Source organism: Ornithorhynchus anatinus, chromosome 5 (genome assembly GCF_004115215.2).
Source record: "Ornithorhynchus anatinus isolate Pmale09 chromosome 5, mOrnAna1.pri.v4, whole genome shotgun sequence".
NCBI classification, from domain to species: Eukaryota; Metazoa; Chordata; class Mammalia; order Monotremata; family Ornithorhynchidae; genus Ornithorhynchus; species Ornithorhynchus anatinus.
Genome location: NC_041732.1, coordinates 23,451,486 through 23,473,015, shown reverse-complemented (window position 1 = coordinate 23,473,015; position 21,530 = coordinate 23,451,486). Strand labels below are relative to the sequence as shown.

The window sequence follows — 21,530 nt, the reverse complement described above, 5'->3', positions numbered from 1 at the left end:
AAGGAGATTTTTGTCTTGTTTTTCAGACAAAACATAAATTCCAGGGGAGACCCACTCAAAGACTATAGAATCCAGAGAGCAGTACCTTTCTTCCAGCCCATGCCTTCTCTGTCCTGCTACCCTGGGGAAGCCTGGTAATCGCACCCCATTTTTAATTGCCCCACTCATTAAATGATCATAACAAGACTCATTTCACACCCAGACGTGTGGAGACAAAATATTTCAGAAGAGGACTTAAAAAAAACCCCACAACTCATCGCCCAATCATCTTACTCCCAAAGCCTTGACCTACATTAGAAATTAATTAAATTTCTTATTAAATCAAAGGTCTGCTGAACTATGCCCAATCTTATGTAAAAAGCTGGGAGCCTGGAGTGACTAAAGGGCATATTCCACTTCATCAGTGTTTTGGAAATAGTTCTCATCCACTAGCCTTCACCAACACAGGCAGCTGTCACGGGCAGGGTTATTTGCCTCCCAGAAGGCTTTGTGCTTTACAAAGATGCAGGCGTCATCAACAGAGGATTCTCCACCAGACTGCAAGCTTCCAGGACTGGAAAGTCTCCCTTCTTGCCATTCCAGAAAAAGTCACTCCCTCTCAAAATGCCAGCCAACCCCAGAAAGAGCTCAAGCATTCCAACACACACAAACTCTCCCAGTTATCCCTTATCAAATAAACATGTCCCTATAAAGCCCTTCTGAAATTCCACCTCTCCCAAGAGACTTTCCCCAATTTATTTTTCTTCCCCCAAAATCATATCCTCCCCACTTCCACGCTTCAGCATCACTTTCACACTTCGGTAGAATCCATAGTACTTCTGAACATATCAGTTTGCATACCCCACTCTTTAAATTTACTCACCTGCATATCCATTTGTCTCTTCTTCCTCCAAGCTATCCATCTCACCTACTCAATTTAAAGCTCCTTGAGGGCAGGGTTTCTAACTCTACTGTACTCTCCAAAGGCCTTAGTACATTTTTCTACACAAAGTAGGCATTCAATAAATACCACTGATAGATGAGCATTGTGTATCTTTGCCTACCATGTCTTTCTCTTGAGGAGCTCCTGGTGTTTGAACCATATTTCTTCAGCTTAAAAATTGAATTGTGGCATTTGTTAAGCACTTACTATGTGCCAGGCACTGTACTAAGAGCTGGGGTGGATACAAGCAAATCAGTCCATCCTACATGGGCCTCACACTTCTAAAGCCCACTTTACAGATGAGTTAGTCATTTGCATTTATTGAGCACTTACTGTGTGCAAAGCACTGAACTAAGTGCTTGGGAGGGTACAAAGCAACAATATTACAGATATTCCCTACCCACAATGAGCTTACAGTTTAGAGGGACTATACAGTCTAGATGAGGTGATTGAGGCACTGAGAAATTAAATGACTTGCCCAAGTTCTCCCAGCAGACAAGGGGCAGATTTGGGCAAGTTACTTAACTTCTCTGGGCCTGAAGAGGGACAGGGACTATATCCAACCTGATTATCTTGAATCTACCCTAGTGATTAGTACAGTGCTTGACATAATAAATACTTAACTAAAGCACTTTTATCTTAAAGCTTAAATTATTAGTTATTTCACTATTATTTTTATTATTACCATTACTATTATCATCAGCAGCAGCTTCTGGATGGTGAGCTGAAATGGGAAGGTGGTACAAATTTTAAGTAATTTGAAGCAGCCCACAGGCCAATTTGCATTCAGCCACCAGAAGAAAAGTTGTTTTCCTCAAACCAAAACTTCTGGAAGCTTGGGATATAACATGCTTTACATTAGATTGTAAATTCCAAAAGGGCAGGGACTATATCATTTTGGGGAGTCAAATTACCTATCAAATTGCTACTATACATTCACACTAACTTTCTAATAGGAGGAGTGACCACTTATTTAAGACATCACAGGATTTGGGTAAGATGAAATTTAGGACTTAAAGATTTCAAAAATAACAGAATCCATTTCCCTCTCAGACCCTTATTTAAAAATAAACTCAAGAGAATGAGAAAAACTAATCCAGATCTATCCAATCAATCATATTTACTGAGCACTTATGTGTAGAGCACTGTACTAAGCACTTAGGTAGGTACATTACAACAGAATTAGCAGACACATCCCCTTCTCATAATGAGTTAAAAGCCAAACATGTTTAGGAGGAGAATTGCTATCATAGTTATCCTTGACGAATCTCATAAAAGGACTGTGATCCCGTCATTGGGCAGGGATTGTCTCTACCTGTTGCCGAACTGTACATTCCAAGCGCTTAGTATAGTGTTCTGCACATAGTAAGCACTCAATAAATACTACTGAATGAACATTGAATGAATGAATCTAAGTGATAAGAGAGATATTTAAATGATTAGAAGACACCATCAAATTTCTGGCAGAGGTTTATACAAATTAGAATTACATTTAATCTTTCAAATCTTCATTACCAGATAATAAACTAGGCAATGCAATCCAAACTTGGAACAAAATTTTAGGAAACTGAGGAGTTTAAATAAATATAGTATTTGAAGGGTTAACTATGTGCCATGCATTGTACTGAGTGTTGGGATTGTTACAACATATTCAGGCTGGACACACAGTCCCTGTAACAGATGAGGCTCACAGTGTAAGTAGGGGGGCAAACAGGGATTTAATCCCCATTTTACAGATGAGGAAATTGAAGCACAGAGTTGTGACCTGCTCAAGGTCACAAAGCATGCAATTAGCAGAGGCGGGATTAGAACTCAGGTCCTTGGACCCTCAGCCCTATGATCTTATCACTAGGCCATGCTGCTTCTCAAATGTGCAAGTATCTGATCATCCTGGGACCAATAACAATAATGATAACAGTAATAATAATAATAATAGTATTCACTAAATGCTTGCTACATGCCAAGTACTGTATTAAGAACTGAGATTGTCACAATATGATCAGAAATAGTCCCTGTGCCACATGGGATTCGCAGTCTATGGGAGAGGAAGAACAGATATTCAATCCCCATTTTGCAGATGAGGAAGCTGAGGCACAAATAAGTTAAAGGGGAAGGGTTGGAGATAGAATTAGAACTCAGGCCTCTTGATACCCAGGTCTGTGGTCTTCCACAAGACTATGCTAATATTCACCCCCTGACCAATGTATGAAGTAACACTGCTGAGTTCACAGGTTCTACAAAGACATTCTCCAAAATACTATTAAGGTGCAGCTGTCTGTCCTCAAGCCAGTTGTGTGTGGGAGTAGCATGAACTAAATATCAGAATTAAATCTGGCCAAGATTCCTCCACAGATCCCTTCTTTATGCCACTGGCACATGCCCACTAGGGCTCCACCTGCCCAGTATCCTTGTCGCTTTCTCAGAGGCTTTGGGATGATTATTTACTGAGTCTTACACAGTGAGAAAACAAACAGCTCAATCTGTGCTGCTTTTGTCAGGTATCTTTTGCAGCTGATATTCAGAATTCAAGTGAAAGCCTGTTGGCTCCTCTGTGAAAGTGAATCAGTGTTATTTATTGAGCACTATACTCTGTGCTGAGCACTGTACTAAGTGTTTGGGAGAGTGATTCTTTTAAGGTATTTGTTGAACAACTACTATGTGCCCACCACTATACTAAGTGCTGGGATAGATTTCGTTGGATCAGATTGGACAGTCTATGTCCTGCATGGTGCTCAGATGAGGTGATTGAGACACCAAAAAGTTGGGTGACCTTCCCAAGGTCACAGAGCAGACAAGTGGAAGAGCCCGCATTAGAACCCAGGTCCTTTTGACTCCTAGGTCTGTGCTATTTCCACTACACCATGTTACTTCAAGTTAAGAATGAATGAGGCAGTTTTGCTCCATGATAATCATAGTTGGCCACCGTATTTCTGGAATAATGGAGTTTGTGGTTCACCATATTAACATTGCTTCACTGCACGCAACTGGTGGTGGATCAACCCAGTGCTTACACCATATTAGTTGCACAATTAACATCTGTGTTACAGGGTGGTTGCATATTGTTAGAGGATAGCCCAGTCAGGTGGCTGAATATGATTCCTGCATTCATATGGCATGTCCTGAAATCCTTCAGGGAACCATATCTTCACTCTTTATATTGACCAAATATTCCTTTCCAGGGCTAAGCCCCATGTCATTACATCTCTGTTCAATGCCAGTAGAAGGTAATTACATAGATCAGGCAATGAGAAGTTATGTAATTTTACCTGAAGGTCATTCCAGTGGTCGATCTGGGTAACAGATCAGAGGTGTTTAATTGGTATTTTTCTTCCTGCAAGCTCCCCTTCTCACACTGCATCCAGAATTTTTCCCATTTCCACAGGTCCCTCACCTCCAGCCATATCATTCACAATATCACAGGAGAACAATGAGGCCTTAGGACGTGAAGTAGTATGGTTTCTATCCACTGGAAACTCTTCCAACTCAAAGCGCTCTGAGGGCAACATAAAAAATCTTGCATCGACAATGAGGAACTAGGATATAGCCTTGACTGTGTTCTGAGGGTAAATATGCAAGAAGACATTAAAGTCCCTTAAGCGCCCTGACACTCACTCCAACCTCACAGTACTTGGGTAAAAATTCTTATTTCCCCTATCCTTTATCTATCTGATGTCAGCTCCTTGTCAACAGGGATCCATCTACCAACTCTGTTGCACTGTACTTTCTCAGTGGGCTTATTACAGCACTTTGACCATAGTAAGCACTCATTGATCAATTAATGATTTGAATCCTTTCAAAGAGTTAGCACAGTGCTTATGTATGACTATAAACCTTCAAGAAACTAAGGTTAGGGACCCACCTACATGCGGAAGTCCTTCATAGAACCAAAGATTTTCAACAGAAGCACAGGAACTAATTTTCTTAGCAAACTCTACTACCTAAATAGTAAGCTGTCCACTGATTCACAAACAAGAAAAATTTTAAGAAGCAAATATAAAAATCCAGCCAGCGTGGCATATATTATCAGAAGAGATTTGGCTGAACCAGGATATAATAATAATAATAATGTTGGTATTTGTTAAGCGCTTACTATGTGCTGAGCACTGTTCTAAGTGCTGGGGTAGACACAGGGGAATCAGGTTGTCCCATGTGGGGCTCACAGTCTTAATCCCCATTTTACAGATGAGGGAACTGAGGCACTGAGAAGTTAAGTGACTTGCCCACAGTCACACAGCTGACAAGTGGCCGAGCTGGGATTTGAACCCATGACCTGTGACTCCAAAGCCCGTGCTCTTTCCACTGAGCCATGCTGCTTCTCTATCTCTAGGATATTTATCTTCATGCTGGTTGGGGGGGAATCCGGAATTATGAGATATCCAGCTGCCTGACTGTGTGTTTTAGATACCTAAGACTTAACACAGAATAAATCAGTGGTATTATTGAGGGCTTACTGTGCACAGAATACTGTACTCAGCAGTTGGGAGAGTACAATAGGGCAAGTAGACACAGTTCTTGACCCCAAAGAGTTTACTATCTTGTGGGGAAAACATAGTAAAATAAATTATTGGTAAGGACAGCAACTGAGTATAGAAGGTGTGTACATAAATGTATCACTGGAATAGGCAGTGAGTACCTAAGTGCTTAGGGGGTATGAACTCTGGCACATAGGTAATGCAGTAAGGATAGAAAATAGGGTGGAAAGAAGAGATATGAGACATATATGGCTTCCTTTTTTCCTTTTAAATGGTATTTGTCAAGTACTTACTATGAACCAATAACTGTACTAAGTGCTGGGGTTGATGCAAGCTAATCAGGTGAAAACAGTACCTGTTCAACATAAAGTTCACAGTCTTAATCCCCAGTTTACAGATGAGGCAACTGAGGCACAGAAAAGTTAAGGGACTTGTCCAAGGAAACACAACAGACAAGTAGTGGAGCTGGGATCAGACCCCAGGTCCTTCTGACTGTACTCTTCTGAGTGCTTAGTACATTACTCTGCACACAGTAAACACTCAATGAATATCACTGATTGATTGATTACCAGGCCTGTCTCTATCCAATAGATCACGCTTCTTCTATTGTGACTTCTTATTCAGTGTGTCAACTCCTTGGTTGTATGAATAGAATCTTTTACATATTTTGTTTTTCAGGTGTCTTGTCCAGTGTCCTTAACTAGTGGATAGACCATGGACCTCATAGTCAGAAGGTCATGGGTTCTAATCCCGGCTCTGCCACTTGTCTGCTGTATGACCTTAGACAAGTCACTTCACATCTCTGTGCCTCAGTTACCTCATCTGTAAAATGAGAATTGAGACTGTGATCTCCATATGGGACAGGGACTGTGTCCAACTCTATTTGCATGTATCCATGTCTATGATATACTAAATGTTTAACCAAAGTCCATTATTATTATTATCATTTACTCAATAAGTACTATTAATTGGTTGATTAAACAATTGAATGAAAAGTCGAAAAGGCCCACCTCAGTTTATTCCTAAAGTCTGAATTTTGTCAATTCTACCATGAAGCAGGTGATCATAGCATCTCAGCTCCTGGGTTTGTGCCCCCCTCAGAACTCCTGCATGGTTCATCTTCCTCACTCCCGACTCAGGGGCCTGACAGCAGTTGGAGGTAAACTGGGCAAAAGCAATTGACAGCAAAGAATCGAACCAGGCTCATTTGTTCCTCTGACCAATGTCCAGTTCTTTTGCAGCAGGTAATCCACTTAGTATGGCTCCTTCTATACCTTCATGCTGCTAATGCTAAATTCAACAAGTACATACAGTACTGCCACTGACACCATCAGTCCTGGAAGTTTAACCAGCTGTGTTTCTTATTGCCCAGACTCCCTCCATCCAGATGTGTGGAGTGAAAAAAATCAGCTGTTGAACTCCAGATGCATGTCTTAAAACTGTGTCTGTGTCCTACTGATCTGCAGAGAAGCAGTATGGCTTAGGGGAAAGAGCTCAGGCTTGGGAGTCAGGGGTCATGGGTTCTAAACCCAGTCCCACTGCATATCAGCTGTGTGACTTCGGACAAGTCACTTCACTGGGCCTCAGTTCCCTCATCTGTAAAAGGGGGATTAAGTCTGTGAGGCCCCACATGGGACAATCTGATTACCTTGTACCTACCTCAGCGCTTAGAATAGTTCTTAGCACATAGTAAGTGCTTATAAATACCATTATTATTATTATCTAAAATCTAGGAGGATTGAGCCCCTTCAGTGACAATCACTACTATATCATCAACGTAAAATGTTCAGGACAAGAAAGACTCTCAAGTCCTGCTGGGAATGAAGGCAAAGAGATTTTACTTTTAGATAGCAAAGTGTGCATCTTGGTTTGGACAGCCTCTGAGCTTGGCTTCTTATTTTTCCATCCTCCGATGCTAAAACTGCTTTGCAAAAATCAAGAGAAAAGCATGAACATATAAGTTAAAACCAAGAGAGAATATGTTGTTTGCTGCACTTCAGAGCTTTTCTAACTTCATCTGATTTTACACATTTTAGCACTGATTTTACAGAAAGTGAAAATGTGTCACTAGAGAGGATCACTAATAAGGCCTGTATTTCCCCCTCCAAACCAGGAGAACAAGTCCTGGATATTATCGTGCTCATCATTAGAAGAATTTAGTAATCACTCGCTCCTTATTAGGCACTGGAAAAGTTATAATAAGAAGGTACAGGATCTATCTGTTCAGTACTTTCAGTCTGTAAAAGGCCCATTCAGTGTCCATAAGGAATGAAAAGAAAAATATAAGCATTCCCAACATCCAAAATGAGGACTTTCTGAATGCAATGCAAATTCATCTCAGACTTGGGTATTAGAGTTTTCTACATTTTTTTCCAGCTGCCCAAAGTCTCTTTTCCCTCTGCCTTTTCCCTGCCCTGAAGGGGACAGAGCTTCCACTAATGGTTGGAGAGGGGAGGGAAGATGCACAAAGAAAGGAAGAAAGTATGTGCACGCAGGCCCTACCTCAGTCAACTGTATTTATTGAGCGCTTACTGTGCACAGAGCACTGTACTATGCACTTGGGAGAGGACGATATGACAATAAACAGACACATGCCCTGCCCCCGAGCTTAAGGCCTAGATGGGGAGACACTCTAGAGGGAGAGACCACCTCCCAACCCTCCCACCTCGTAACCCTAATCCAAAATCTGTTCCCTTGAAACAGGATGGTGGGGGAGTTGGGTGAATAGAAAAAGAGGAAAGGGACAAGAGGAACAAGACTGATGGAGAAAGTAAACGAGAGAGCATTGGTGGAAGAAGGGACAAAGGTGGAAGATGGGATGGAGAATGCGTCAGAGGGAGAGGGCAAACAGAGAAGGAGGAAGGTGAAAGGGGGGTGGTAGAGTGAGGGGAAGCCTTTGCTCACTTCTTCTGCAGGCCTACTGGAGACATAGACCAGGACAGGATGGGGCACCTAGGGCCAATGAGCCTAGGGTTTTCAGTCCTAGACCGATCAATTTGTGGCTGACCGCCCCTGCCTCATGCCTCAGTGTGGGCCTGAATACCATTCCCTATGTGACCCCTTCCTATCAACATAGAGGGGTTGCATTATTTACCATTCATTCTTTATATAAATGTGGCCTCGTGGAAAGAGCATGAGCCTGGAAGTCAGAGGATGTGAGTTCTAATCCTGACTCTGTCCCATGTCTGCTGTGTGACCTTGGGCAAGCCACTTAACTTCTCTGTGCTTCAGATACCTCATCGGTAAAGTGGAAATTAAAACTGTGAGCCCAATGTGGGACAAGGACTGTGTCTGACCTGATTACCTTGTATCTGATTACTGTATCAACAGTGCTTGGCACTGTTGGCTTGTATTACTTAGTAAATACAAAAAATATTATTATTATATGGCCCAAAGAACCTGAAGGTAGACGGGGTCTAGTTCTGGAAACTTTGGATAGTTTCACCTACATTAGGATATCTGGTCACTTTGCACTTCAGTACAGTTCTAAGTACTCAGTACAGTACTCTTCACATAGTAAGTGCTTAATACCATTGATTAATTACTTTACACTCATACACACTGTCATACTGCTTGTTCTACCAGATGCAACACAAAGCCACACAGATTTTCTGTGATACAAAGTAGGTGCCATAAAAACATTCCTATGGGCAGTGGGCAGAATCACTATGACAACATGGCTACCAAAAGAGCGGAGTGATTATTACAATCCATTTTTATCAAAGGAGGTGGCAATTTGGGAAAATATTAAAATAGATTTGAGTACTCTATTTTAAATACGGTACATTTAGGAACCATTGGTTCATCTTAAGGAAATAATTCAGGTATGATTTACATTAAATGGAAATGAATTTTAAAAGATAAATCAAATTAGCTTAACACATTCAGGTGCATTCTGGACATTTACATTCTATCGATGAATAACCCACTTGAAACATTTCAAAAAATACTGTTCAGTGATACTCTCCAGGAACTATTCTGCAAGTTCATGAACCCCCACCGACAGCCTCAGCCTCTGCAGAACTTCTACCCTCACCTGCTCTGACAACCCCCTATCTGACCACAACCTCCAGATCTGCCTTCTCTTCCACAAATCTGTGCTGTTCCCCCAAAGAGACCTCCGATCTTTTGACCCCATCTAAATTTCTCAACTCATCAGTCCCCATTTAGTATCCATACCCAAACTACCTTCCCTAGATGATCATACTGATACTCTCAACACCACCCTCTCCACTAAACTCAACTCACTCTCTCCCATATCCCTTCAATCTCATATCACTAACCCACAGCCCTGGAACACCTCTATGGTATGCTTTCTTCGCTCCTGTGCACAAACCACTAAGAGCTGCTGGCAGAAATCTAGATATCAGGCTGACCTCATCTACTTCAAGTTTATCCTTAGGTGCTTTAACTCTGCCCTGTCCTCTGCCCAGCAAAATTATTTCTCCTTCCTTATTAACATCCATGCCCATTGCCCTCGTCAGTTGTTCCAAAAGTTTAACTCCCTCCTCAAACCCCTGTGTAGCCCCACCTTCCAAATCACTTGCTCCTACTTTATTAAGAAAATTGAAACTATGAGGCATGATCTACCTAACTCCCTGACCCTCCCAGATCCTAAGCCTTCTTCAACTCTCCCGTCTTTCCCAGCATTACATCAAGAGGAGATCTGCTGTTGTGGATAGAGAATGTGTCTGAAATATTCATTCAATAGTATTTATTGAGCGCTTACTATGTGCAGAGCACTGTACTAAGCGCTTGGAATGAACAAGTCGGCAACAGATAGACAGTCCCTGCCGTTTGACGAGCTTACAGTCTAATCGGGGGAGACGGACAGACGAGAACAATGGCAATAAACAGCGTCAAGGGGAAGAACATCTCATAAAAACTATATTGTATTCTCCCAAATGCTTAGAACACAGATCCTTCTGGCTCCCAGGCCTGTTCACTGTCCACTAGCCCCACGTGGGACAACCTGATTCCCTTGGGTCTACCCCAGCGCTTAGAACAGTGCTCGGCACATAGTAAGCACTTAACAAATACCACATCATCATCATCATCGTCACTAGGCCATGCTGCTTCTCCACATTCCCCAGCATTCTGGAAATTCTGTTTTCCAAATCCTAGAATGCTCTGCAGCTTAAGCTGAGTCTGAACTGAGCATGCTCCAGTCTGAACATGAAAATCCAAGCATTTAGTTTGAGACAGAGTGGCTGGTGGTCAGGGCTAGGCAGACTGACCAGTTTGGACAAAACAGCTCCAATTCTAAAACAATGGCATTTTTTTTCCATGGCAGCCCACAGAAATCCAAACTGTCCCCTCTGAGGTGGGGTATATTTTTGCCTAAATCTATATAAATATATATTTCTGCCTAAATCTATCAATCAGTGGTATATTGAGTGCTTACTGTGTGCACAGCAGCATACTAAACACTTGAGAAAGTACAGTACAACAATGTTGGTAAACATGATCCCTACCAAAGGAAGGTCTAAATGTTCCTCAACCTACCATATTTACTAACTGCTTACTGTGTGCAGAGCACTCAACTAGGTGCTTGGGAGAGTGCAGTATAATGAGTACATTCCCTGCCCACAATAAGCGTACAGTCTAGAGGGGCAGACACATTAATATAAATAAATGAATTAAGGTTATGTACGTAAGTGTTGTGGGGCTGGGAAGGGGGATGAATAAGGGGACCAAGGCAAGGTGATGCAGAAGGGAGTTGAAGAAAAGGAAAAAAAGGCTTAGCGAGGGAAGGCTGCTTGGAGGAGATGTGCCTTCAATAAGGCTTTGAACAGGGGGAGATTTATTGTCGGGCAGACATGAAGAGGGAGGGAATCCAGGCCAGAGGCAGAATGTGGGTAAGATGTCGGTGGTGAGATAGACCAGATAAAAGTATAATGACCAGGTTGGCGTCAGAGGAATGAAGTGTGTGGGCTGGGTTGTAATTGTAGAGTAACAAGGTAAGGTAGGAGGAAGGCAAGGTGATTGAGTGCTTTAAAGTCAATGGTAAAGAGTTTCTGTTTGAGGCGAGGTGGATGGGCAACCACTGGAGGTTCTTGAGGAGTGGGGAAACATGAACTGAACATTTTGGTAGAAAAAATGATCCGGGCAGCAGAGTGAAGTATGGACTGAAGTGAAAAGAGACAGGAGGCTTGGAGATCAGCAAGGAGGTTGATACAGTAATCAAAGTGGGATAGGGTAAGTGCTAGGATTAACATGGTAGTAGTTTGGATGGAGAGGAAAGGGAAGATTTTAGCAATGTTTTGAAGGTTGAACTGACAGGATTTAGTGATAGATGGGTTGAATAACATCAAAGTTACAGGATTGTGAGTCAGGAAGCATGGTGGTAATATCTACAAAGATGGGAAAATCAGAGAAGAACAGGGTTTGGGTGGAGAGATAAGACGTTCCATTTTTGACATGTTAAGTTTGAGGTGATGACAGGACATCCAAGTAGATGTCATGAAGATAGGAGGAAATATGAAATTGTAGAGAAGGAGAGAGATCAGGGCTGGAAACGTAGTGTTGCGAATCATCTGCATAGAGGTGGTAGTTGAAGCCATGTCAACGAATGAGTTCTCCAAGGGAGTGAGTGTAGATGGAGAATAGAAGGGGACCCAGAACTGAATTTAGGGAACACCCTCAATTGGTGGAGGAGGGGCCAGGAGAGGAAGAGCCCGCAAAAGAGATGGAGTGCCAATGACTAGCAGGAGAACCAGAAAAAGACGGTGTCACTGAAGCTGAGGTCAGATAATGTTTGCAAGAGAAGGGGATGGCAGACAGTGTGAAGGCAGCTGAGAGGTTGAGGAGGTTTAGGATGGAGTAGAGGCTGTTGGATTTGTCAAGAAGGACATCATTGGTGACCTTTGAGAGGGTGATTTCTGTGAAGTGGAGGGGATGGGAGACAGATTGGAGGATGTCAAGATATAATAGGAGAAGAGAAACTTGAGACAGCAGGGGTAGACAACTCATTCAAGGAGTTTGGAGAGGAATCATGGAAGGGAGATGGGGCAATAACTAGAGGGGACTGTGAGGTCGAGGGAGGGTTTTTGTAGGGTATGGGAGACATGGGCATGTTTGAAAGCAGTGGGGAAGAAGACACTGGAGAGAGAACAGTTGAAGATGGCAGGGCTGGAAGAAGGGAGAGGTCACGAGTTTTGATAAGGTGTGAAGGGATGGGGTCGGATGCGTAAGTGGAGGGGATGGATTTTGTGAGAATGAATTGATTGTATTTATTAATAATAATAATAATGCTATTTGCTAAGACCTTACTATGAGCCAAGCACTGTTCTAAGTGTTGGGATGGATTCAAGTTAATTAGGTTGGACAGAGTCCCTGTCCCACACTGAGGCTCATACTCTTATCCCCATTTTACAGATGAGGTAACTGAGGTGTAGAGAAGTTGAGTGTCTTGTCCAATGTCATACAGCAGACGTGATGGATCCGGAATTAGAAACCAGGTCCTTCTGACTCCCAGGTCCATGCTCTATCCAGTAAGCCACGCTGCTTCAGTGAAAGTGTATACCTCCTGGTCAGAGAATGTTGGGGAACTTGGAAAAGCAGCATGGTCTAGTGTATGCACATAGATACACACACACCCACCCACCCACACACACACACACACACACGTAAATATATTCTCTTCCCCTCCTCAATCTCCCAGTCACAAGGGCAGAAAGAGCAGGGGTCATGTCTACCAACTGTACCGTACTCAACCAAGCACTTAGTACAATAGCTCTACACAAAGTCAGCACTCAATAATTACCAGTGATTGGTCAAAAGACTGCATAAGCTTGGGATCATATCATCAAAACCAGGTTTTCCATAAAAACAATAGGGTTCTTCTATAAATACCTCACTTTGCTGAATAATAATAACAGTAATCATGGTATTTTACAGGCACTTCTACATACCAAAAACTGAATTAAAGCACTGGGGTACATACAAGATGATTAGGTCTGACAGTTTCTGTCCCATATAGGGCTGAATATCAGGGATTCTGTGGCCCAAAGTTTCCAGACCAAGACTTTTCACTACATACCTCCTCCTTGAAAACGAACACACCTTATTTTTACTAACATGGTTCTGGTTCTTCTACCTCTTTGATGACTCCTTCATTTCACTTGCTGTGTGCAGAGCACTGTACTAAGTGCTTGGGAGAGTACAATACAACAATAAAAAGACAGATTCCCTTCCCACAATTAGTTTACAGTCTAGAAAGGGGAGACTCCTCAGTCTTTCCCTGGCTTCCCTTCCACCTCATCCTCAAACTGTGGGTGCCTTCTAAAACCTCGCCTCTTTCAGGAAGCTTAGCCCAGATGACTCACAGCACTCAAATTCTGGCAACCCTGCAGTCACTCTTAACATTTGGGCTTTTTATTCAATCAATCAATCAATGGTATTTCTTGAATGCTTACTGTGTACAGAGTATATACTAAGCTCTTGAGAGAGTACAATAATGTTGGTAGCTGTCAAGGAGCTGCCTAGCCCTAATTCCCTTTTTCACAAATGCAAATCTTCATTAGGATTTTAATTTGTAAATTCAATTATTTCCGGCTGATATAGTGGAACTACCATATCACACAATTGCCTCATTTGTTTGTATAACTTCTGCAACTCGAAGCAGGGGGAGAACTACTAAGGGGGCTTAAAAATGAGGGGAGGAGGAGAGAAAAGAGAAGAATTTAAAAAAGGGGAGAAGGAAAGGAGGGACAGAAAGGTAAGAGGGCAAATGAAACTGTGTCTCTTCTATTGCATTCTGTGTTGCACACAAGCACTCCGAATTGATCCTTCCTTTTAGTCAATTAGTCAAAATTTATTAAGCACTTACTGGGTGCAGAGCACTGTACTAAGCACTTAGGAGAGTACATTACAACAGAGTTGGTCAACATAAAACCTGCCTACAACGAGCTTACAGTCTAGAGGAGGAGCTGATGACGGTCTAGAGGAGAAGCAAACAACACTCTAGAGGAGCTTATAATACTAATAATTATGGTATTTGTTAAGTGCTTACTATGTTCCAAGTACTGTTCTAAACTCTGGGGTAGATACAAGATAATCAGATTGTCCCACGTGGGGCTCACAGTCTTAATCCCCATTTTACAGATGAGGTAACATAGGCACAGAGAAGTTAAGTGGCTTTCCCAAGATCACACCGCAGACAAGTGGGGGAGCCAGGATTAGAACCCACATCCTCTGTCTACTAAGCCACACTGCTTGACACTACTGCACACTCTCCCATGTCCTCAATTCAGTGTTTTACTCTCAGTAGATGCTAATAAATACCACCAGTTGATTGATTGATTGACAGTGCTGATCTAGCCTACAAGAACTGATGGCCCCTTTTAGACACTACTTATCCCATATTCCACTGCTGTCACCCAGACTCCAGCTGCACTGAATTGAAATCCTCTACAAGGGCTCGCATTATAACAAGCAATATGTTTCATGAAACACAGTGCAAAGCTCTCCCCAAAAGTCTGAAGGGACCCATTGTAATTAATTGCTGTTAGTACTCCATGTCCAGTAAGAAGCACAAAAACAACAACAATAAAAACCCTTTAGTATTGCTTTTCCTAGTCCTGGAAAACCTTAGAAATGTCAGTCTTCAGAAATTCTCAGAGAAAAACTGGAGGTAACTCTAAACCCTCTTATGCTGTCTTGTTTATGAACATTCACTATTCAATAAATGATCTTTAGTTTGCAAATTCCTATATACCATCATCATCTTGGTCGTCAACAGGATTGACTGTGTGCTACAGACAAGAGAGACTTAGGGAAGAATAATAAAATGGAAAATAGAATATCCCGGCCTTTAAGGAACTACAGAAAACAGAAAGGTAAGCGTTTAAAAAGCATGAGAGTAATACAAATGATAACCCAGCCCAGAATAATGACTCAGTAATGACAAAATAATGAATTATGAGCACACAGAGGTGTTTTATTGCCGCTCATCCACAAACACGACACTCTGTTGACAGTGAAAATCTTCCTGTTGGCAAAGTTTGATTTATTAATGATAGTGATGCCCTAAGTTACAGAACCAGCCCCCTCTTGCCAAGAACCCCAGCTTTACCTCGGTCTATAAAAATCGCATCCCTCATCTCCTGCCACTGAAGCACGGCTGCCTTTTATGATTGACAGCACCTGTTAGCCACACTAAGGACACAGGTACAGGGGAAAACTTAAAAGCACCATGAAAACTCTCCTAGAATCGGCACTAAAGGTATTCAAAGCATTGATGATGATGATGGTGAAGTGTTCCTTGTAGATGAAGCATGCCTGAGTGGAAGGAGCACAGACCTGAGAACTAGAGGAAGTGGGATCTAATTCCAGCTCTGCTCATTGCTTTCTGTGTGGTCTTGGGCAAGTCACAACTTCTCTGTGCCTCAATTTCCTCAACTGAAAAATGGAGATGAAATACCTGTTCTCCCTCCTATTTAAACTGTGAATCCAATGTGAGACAGGGACTGTGACTCACCTGATTAACTTCTATCTGCCCTCATGTTTAGAACAGTGCTTGGCACATAGTAAGCACACAATATAATAATAACTAAAAATGACAGGTGAGCCTTCGTCCAGACTCTTAGACTTCTGGACCAAGATTCTGCTTGAAGGACCTGAGAAGCAGTGTGCTCAGTGGAAAGAGCGCGGGCTTGGGAATCAGAGGTCATGGGTTCGAATTCCGGCTCTGCCACTTGTCAGCTGTGTGACTGTGGGCAAGTCACTTTACTTCTCTGTGCCTCAGTTCTCTCATCTGTAAAATGGGGGTGAAGACTGTGAGGCCCACATGGGACAACCTGATGACCCTGTATCTACCCCAAGGCTTAGAACAGTGCTCTGCACATAGTAAGCGCTTAACAAATACCAACATCATTATCGTGTTCCTGGCTTGCATGCGTTGTCCTTCTCATGCTCCCCTATCCAGTCACCTTCCTGTTGCAGCAGACGGCGCAGTAATGAGTAAGGGGCCCATCAGTGCAACAAACCACAAAACGCCCACAAAAACTATGCTGTCACAACCCAGAATCAAGTAGGGAGCTAGGAGGTTGGACTATTTGGACTTTGTGCCACATGGAAGCCCAGTTGGACTGAGATGTGATAGCTTGGGGTTAAGTGGATGTTGCATTTTGTCATAGAACAGCAGCATGGCTTAGTGGATAGAGCCCGGGCCTGGGAGTCAGAAGGACCTGGGTTTTAATAGAGGTTCTGCCATATGTCTCCTGTGTGACCCTGGGCAAGTCACTTCACTGGGCCTCAGTTCCCTCATCTGTAAAATGGGGATTAAGAATGTGAGAACCAGGGACAGGGACTCTGTCCAACCTGATTAACTTGTATCTACCCCAGTGCTCATAAAAGTGCTTGGCACATGGTAAGTGCTTAACAAGCACCACTATTATTATTATTATTATTGTGTCAGTTGTGGTTCCTCTTTTTACTTCTTAATTCCCCTAACCAGGGAGAAGACCCACATTTTGGATTACGTCAGTATGACCGTAGTAGTAGTAATCATAATGATAATAATATTTACTAGACACTTTGTGCCCAACATTATGTAAATGCTCGCGTAGATACAAGATAATCAGATCAGAAAATCCCTGCCAGCAGAAATACCCCTACTGCTTCTTTTGATCTTATTGTAGTGCTATTATTTACTGATTTAGTTTATCTTCCTCCCCATGCATCTGTCTTCTCCACACCTTTTAGAATATGAATTCCCTGTGGCCAGATACCATATCTGATTCAATGTCTTTGCACTATTCTCGAGGGCTTGCTTAGTACTCAGCAGAAAATAAGCATTTAACGAGTGTCAGAAATTATAATAATAATTTCTCCTTGTAGTTTTTTTTTTTTTACCAAAAGTGTTTTGTTGGTCCAAACTATTTTTCCATGTAGAAAATGCAATTAATCTTCCAAAACAATGGACTTGCCTTCTGTGACCTTTTCCTGAGGTCTCCTCCTAGGAGCAGAATGATTATGATTTTGCCACATCTATGGTTTATATCACCACCCTGTACTTGGTTAGCGCTTAGAAATTTTCAGTGCAGAAGGAGCAGCCAACTGCTCAAGTGGGATGAGAGAGAAATTTTAATCGCAAAGCCTGACTCGCAATCCCAAAGAGGGAAGCAGTATGGGTCTACTGAAAAGAGCAAAGGATTGGGAATCAGTGAACCCAAGTTCTAACCCCAACTCTGCCACTTGCCAGCTCTGTGTTCTACTGCAAATCACTGTATGCCTCACATTTCTGATCTGTAAAACAGGGACAAAACATCTCCCCTCTTGGATTGTGAGCCCCATTTGGGAAAGCACAGAGTAAGCAATAAGTTATTATCATTATTATTATTATTACTACATTGCTTCACCATTATGAAACCTGCCCTTCACCTTCCTATGAGAATGGTGGGGATATCCAGCATGGCCTAGAGAAAAGAGCCTGGGCATGAGAGTCAGAGGACATAGGTTCTAATCTTGGCTTTATCACCTGCTTACTGAGTTATCTCCAGCAAGTCACTTAACTTCTTTGGGCCTCAGTTCCCTCATCTGCAAAATGGGGATTCAATACCCATTCTCCCTTCTACTTCCCTTGAGCCCCTTGTGGAACCTGATTATCTAGTACCTACCTCAGGTTTTATTACAATGCTTGGCATACAGAACGTGTTAAAAAACCACAATTATTATTATGCCAGTATATATCTTTGAGCCTCTCAGGAGGATGTCGGACTTCAGCCAGAAGGATACTGTGGCTTAACAGCTCTTCCTCTGACAAGAGGGATCAAATCTTTAATGACAAGTGCTCAGGAGCTGGAAAACATAACTGCTCTGAATGGGTAGAGCCTGGCGCTTCCTGCTCTTAAAGGGAGAGGTACCAGTGACAAAATTATCAGCCCCACTTGCTTCTGCACCTGTGGAGATTTCCATATTCATTTTCCTTCACCCTAACAGGGTGGTTCTGCTTGCGCCGCCCAAACTGGGCTCCAAGGGGTTCTTAGTGACAGAGAAGGTGAGAGGCCAGAGATAGGAAGAAATGGACTTTAGCTTGCCATCTGGTAAGAGCAAAGTAAATGAGTGACAGCTCATTTGCTAAACTGGCCACATCCTCCTCCTCCCCCGACCAGCTCTGCTCGCTGAGACTGAAATAATGACCAAGAAGTAACAGACCTGAAAAACCACGACTCAACTTCCTTTTTCCTCTGACCAAAGTGCTTCTGTTAGCTCACGCAAAGTACTCCGCTTGTATTCACAAGGCCTCAGTCAATTTAAAGAAATGAAGCTTGACACATGATGAGAACACACAGATAAAAGGGTGAATCACCAACAAGTCTTTGCCTTAGAGGGAAAGTAGAAATACTGTGCCCCTCCAAAATCGACAAATCTGGGATAAAGAGGAGAGGAGAGTTAAAAAGGAGACTGCGAGGGTGGAGTAGTCATCATTCTTAAACCATTTTAAGACATTATGAAACATTATTGTAACTCTTTCTAAGGATGAAGCTGAAAGTAGTTTTTTTTTTTTAATCAAACATTGCCTCCCCTTGATGCTTGCACTGGCTTGTAAATTCAGGCAAGCTCCCAAGGCTGAGGCTTGGGTTGGTTATTATAGAGTTATTCCTCTAAGTTGTGTTATACAAACCAGTAACTTAAAGGGAGGCAACCTTTTGAGCCAGGTTGTCAGGACTGGTGTTTGTTTTTAGAGAGAGGCTTAAGTGTGAAGAGGAGTCCTCTAAACTCCATATCAACAGGGAACATGCCACTGATTCTGTTGTACTGTACTCTCCCAAGCACTTGGTACAGTGCTCTGCACCTAGTAATTGCTCAATAAATACCATGGATTGAACACACGTGTAAAGAGGAGTTAACACATCAGTTAACACAACACCCGATTAATCAGTGTCTATTTAAAAGCCGACGAACAGGGGAATAGAGTTGAGAGTAGTGCCGACTGACTCAAACTAAACTTAGCAACGGCAACGCAGCCTCCTCGGCCTGCTTTCGTCCAAACGCCAACTGCTACGTTGCAAAAGTGAACGCCTACCTTTAGGTCTCCACTAATTTCCATTTTGTCCTGCAGCTCCGCAGCAGAAGCAGCTGGAGGTGGAAGGAAGGTGCTAATTTATGCTTTCCCTTTCCCAAAGAAGACCTCCTCTTTCACTTACCGAGAAACCCATTTTTAGGGTGTTAAGACTTCCACCCTTTGTGGTCCTTTTTTTTCTTTCCCAGTGTTTTCTTAGATTACAGAGAAAATACAGCATGTCTGCAGCTGCGCCGCTGTACAAAACAAGGCCTTGCCCTAATCCTTCTGGCACACGAAACTGAAAATGGTATCTGAAGGCTTTGCTGTACTGATGATTTGGCTCACCCAGCTGCTCCAAATGCTCTCCCTTTCAATTGTAAATCACTCCTCTCCCGACACCCCATTTCTGAAATGGGGACCGTTCTCACTCACCTCTCAGAGTCAATTTCTTGTGACTATCCAGTTGATGGGGGGGCTGCATCTGAGGACCACCACTTAAAGAAGCAGGTGAATGTTGATATTGGAAGGCTATAGACTGTAAGCTCGCTAGGGGCAGGGAAGGTTTTTACCAACTGTGTTATATTGTATTCTCCCATGCGCTTAGCAGTCAGCTAGTCAGTTGCATGTGCACAGAGCACTGTATTAAGTGCTTGGGAGAGTATGATATAACTATAACACATTTCTCACCCACAGCGAGCTACAGTGCTATGCATGCAGTAAGTTCTTAATAAATAAGACTGATTGTTTTTATTGATTGATCTAGAACTAAAGAGGTTAGGTGTCTTGCCCAAGGCGTTACAGCAGACAAGTTTCAGAGCTGGGACTAGAACCCAGAACTCCCAGCCCTAAGACCTGTGCTCTTTACACGGGCCAGTTTGCCTGACAGTATATAGGGCTAAATATGAATGCTAAACTGAACACCAGGCAGGACAGTCCTGTGGTTTAAATCAGTGAGGTTTCATTTTCCCAAATTCAATGCATTTCTAATTTTACAGATTACATCTCACTAATTATAGTTTGCAGGAATCCAAGGCCACCGGCTGCCTGTTTATAACATCCTCATTTTTTGCAGACAGAATGCATTCAAAAATAGTTTTGAAGCATAAGATTTCGGCTATCCTATTTTAAAGCTGAAACACTCCATTAGAGAATGGCATCCCAATTAAAATCTTCCCTTTTTTAAACTACTATCATTCTTTGTCCATGAGCTGGGGGCAGGAGGAGGATGTGAGGCATGAGGTTCTGAGCAACACATTTTTTTTCTATTCAGAGACAAAATGATGCACCTTTTCCTGAACGTTTTGCAGTAGTTTACCCTTTGGAAATACAGTCTTGCATCTTTGCATCTCACAGAAGACTATTTAATCCAGTTTAGACAGATGACCTACATATAGCATGCTGGGCAATAGGGAGAACATACAAATACAAATTCCAAGAGAGATATAGGGTTTTATTTCAAAAGTACCCCTAATTTTGCACAAGGCATGTGAATGCAGCTCCATTCCAAAATTGTATCCTAAGCCTAAGGAGAACACTTGTTTGTTGTGCCAATATTTTTTTCTGTTTTCTTAGAATTCCTTTCAGCTGGACATATGGCTTTCTTAAGCAATGTCATCTTGTTATTTGGCAAGGAACTCTGTAGCATACCTCGATTTTCCTCACACTGTGTTAACTAGCATCGAACCAATCTTCCCATCAGCTCTAATGCACTAAGTAGATGGCAAAAAACCTAATTTACAAATGAAGAAGGAGGAATCTTTTTGAAATGATGAGAGTGGCAGCAGGAGTAGAGGTAGTAATAAATCATTGGACCTTGAGGTGTATAATAATTAGGGTTGTTAAGTGCTTACTTTGAGTCAGGCGCTGTACTAAGCACTGGAGTAGATAGAAGGTAATTAGGTTAGGCATAGTCTCTGTCCCACATAGGGCTCACAACCTTAATCCCTATTTTGCAGATGAGGTAACTGAGGCACAGAGGAGTTAAGTGACTTACCCAAGGTCACACAGCAGACAAGTGACAGAGCTGGAATTAGAATACAGGTCTTCTGCCTCCCAGGCCTGTGCTCTTTCCACTAGGCCATGCTGCTTCTAAAATAATAAGTATGCTATTTGTTAAGTGCTTACTATA

At 42.4% G+C, this 21,530-nt stretch overlaps 1 protein-coding gene across 1 annotated transcript in view; it reads right to left on the bottom strand.

Moving 5' to 3' along the window:
- Positions 1-21,530, bottom strand: part of LOC120638425 (solute carrier organic anion transporter family member 3A1-like) — a 125,417-nt gene that overhangs the window by 91,488 nt on the left and 12,399 nt on the right. The window lies entirely within an intron of this gene.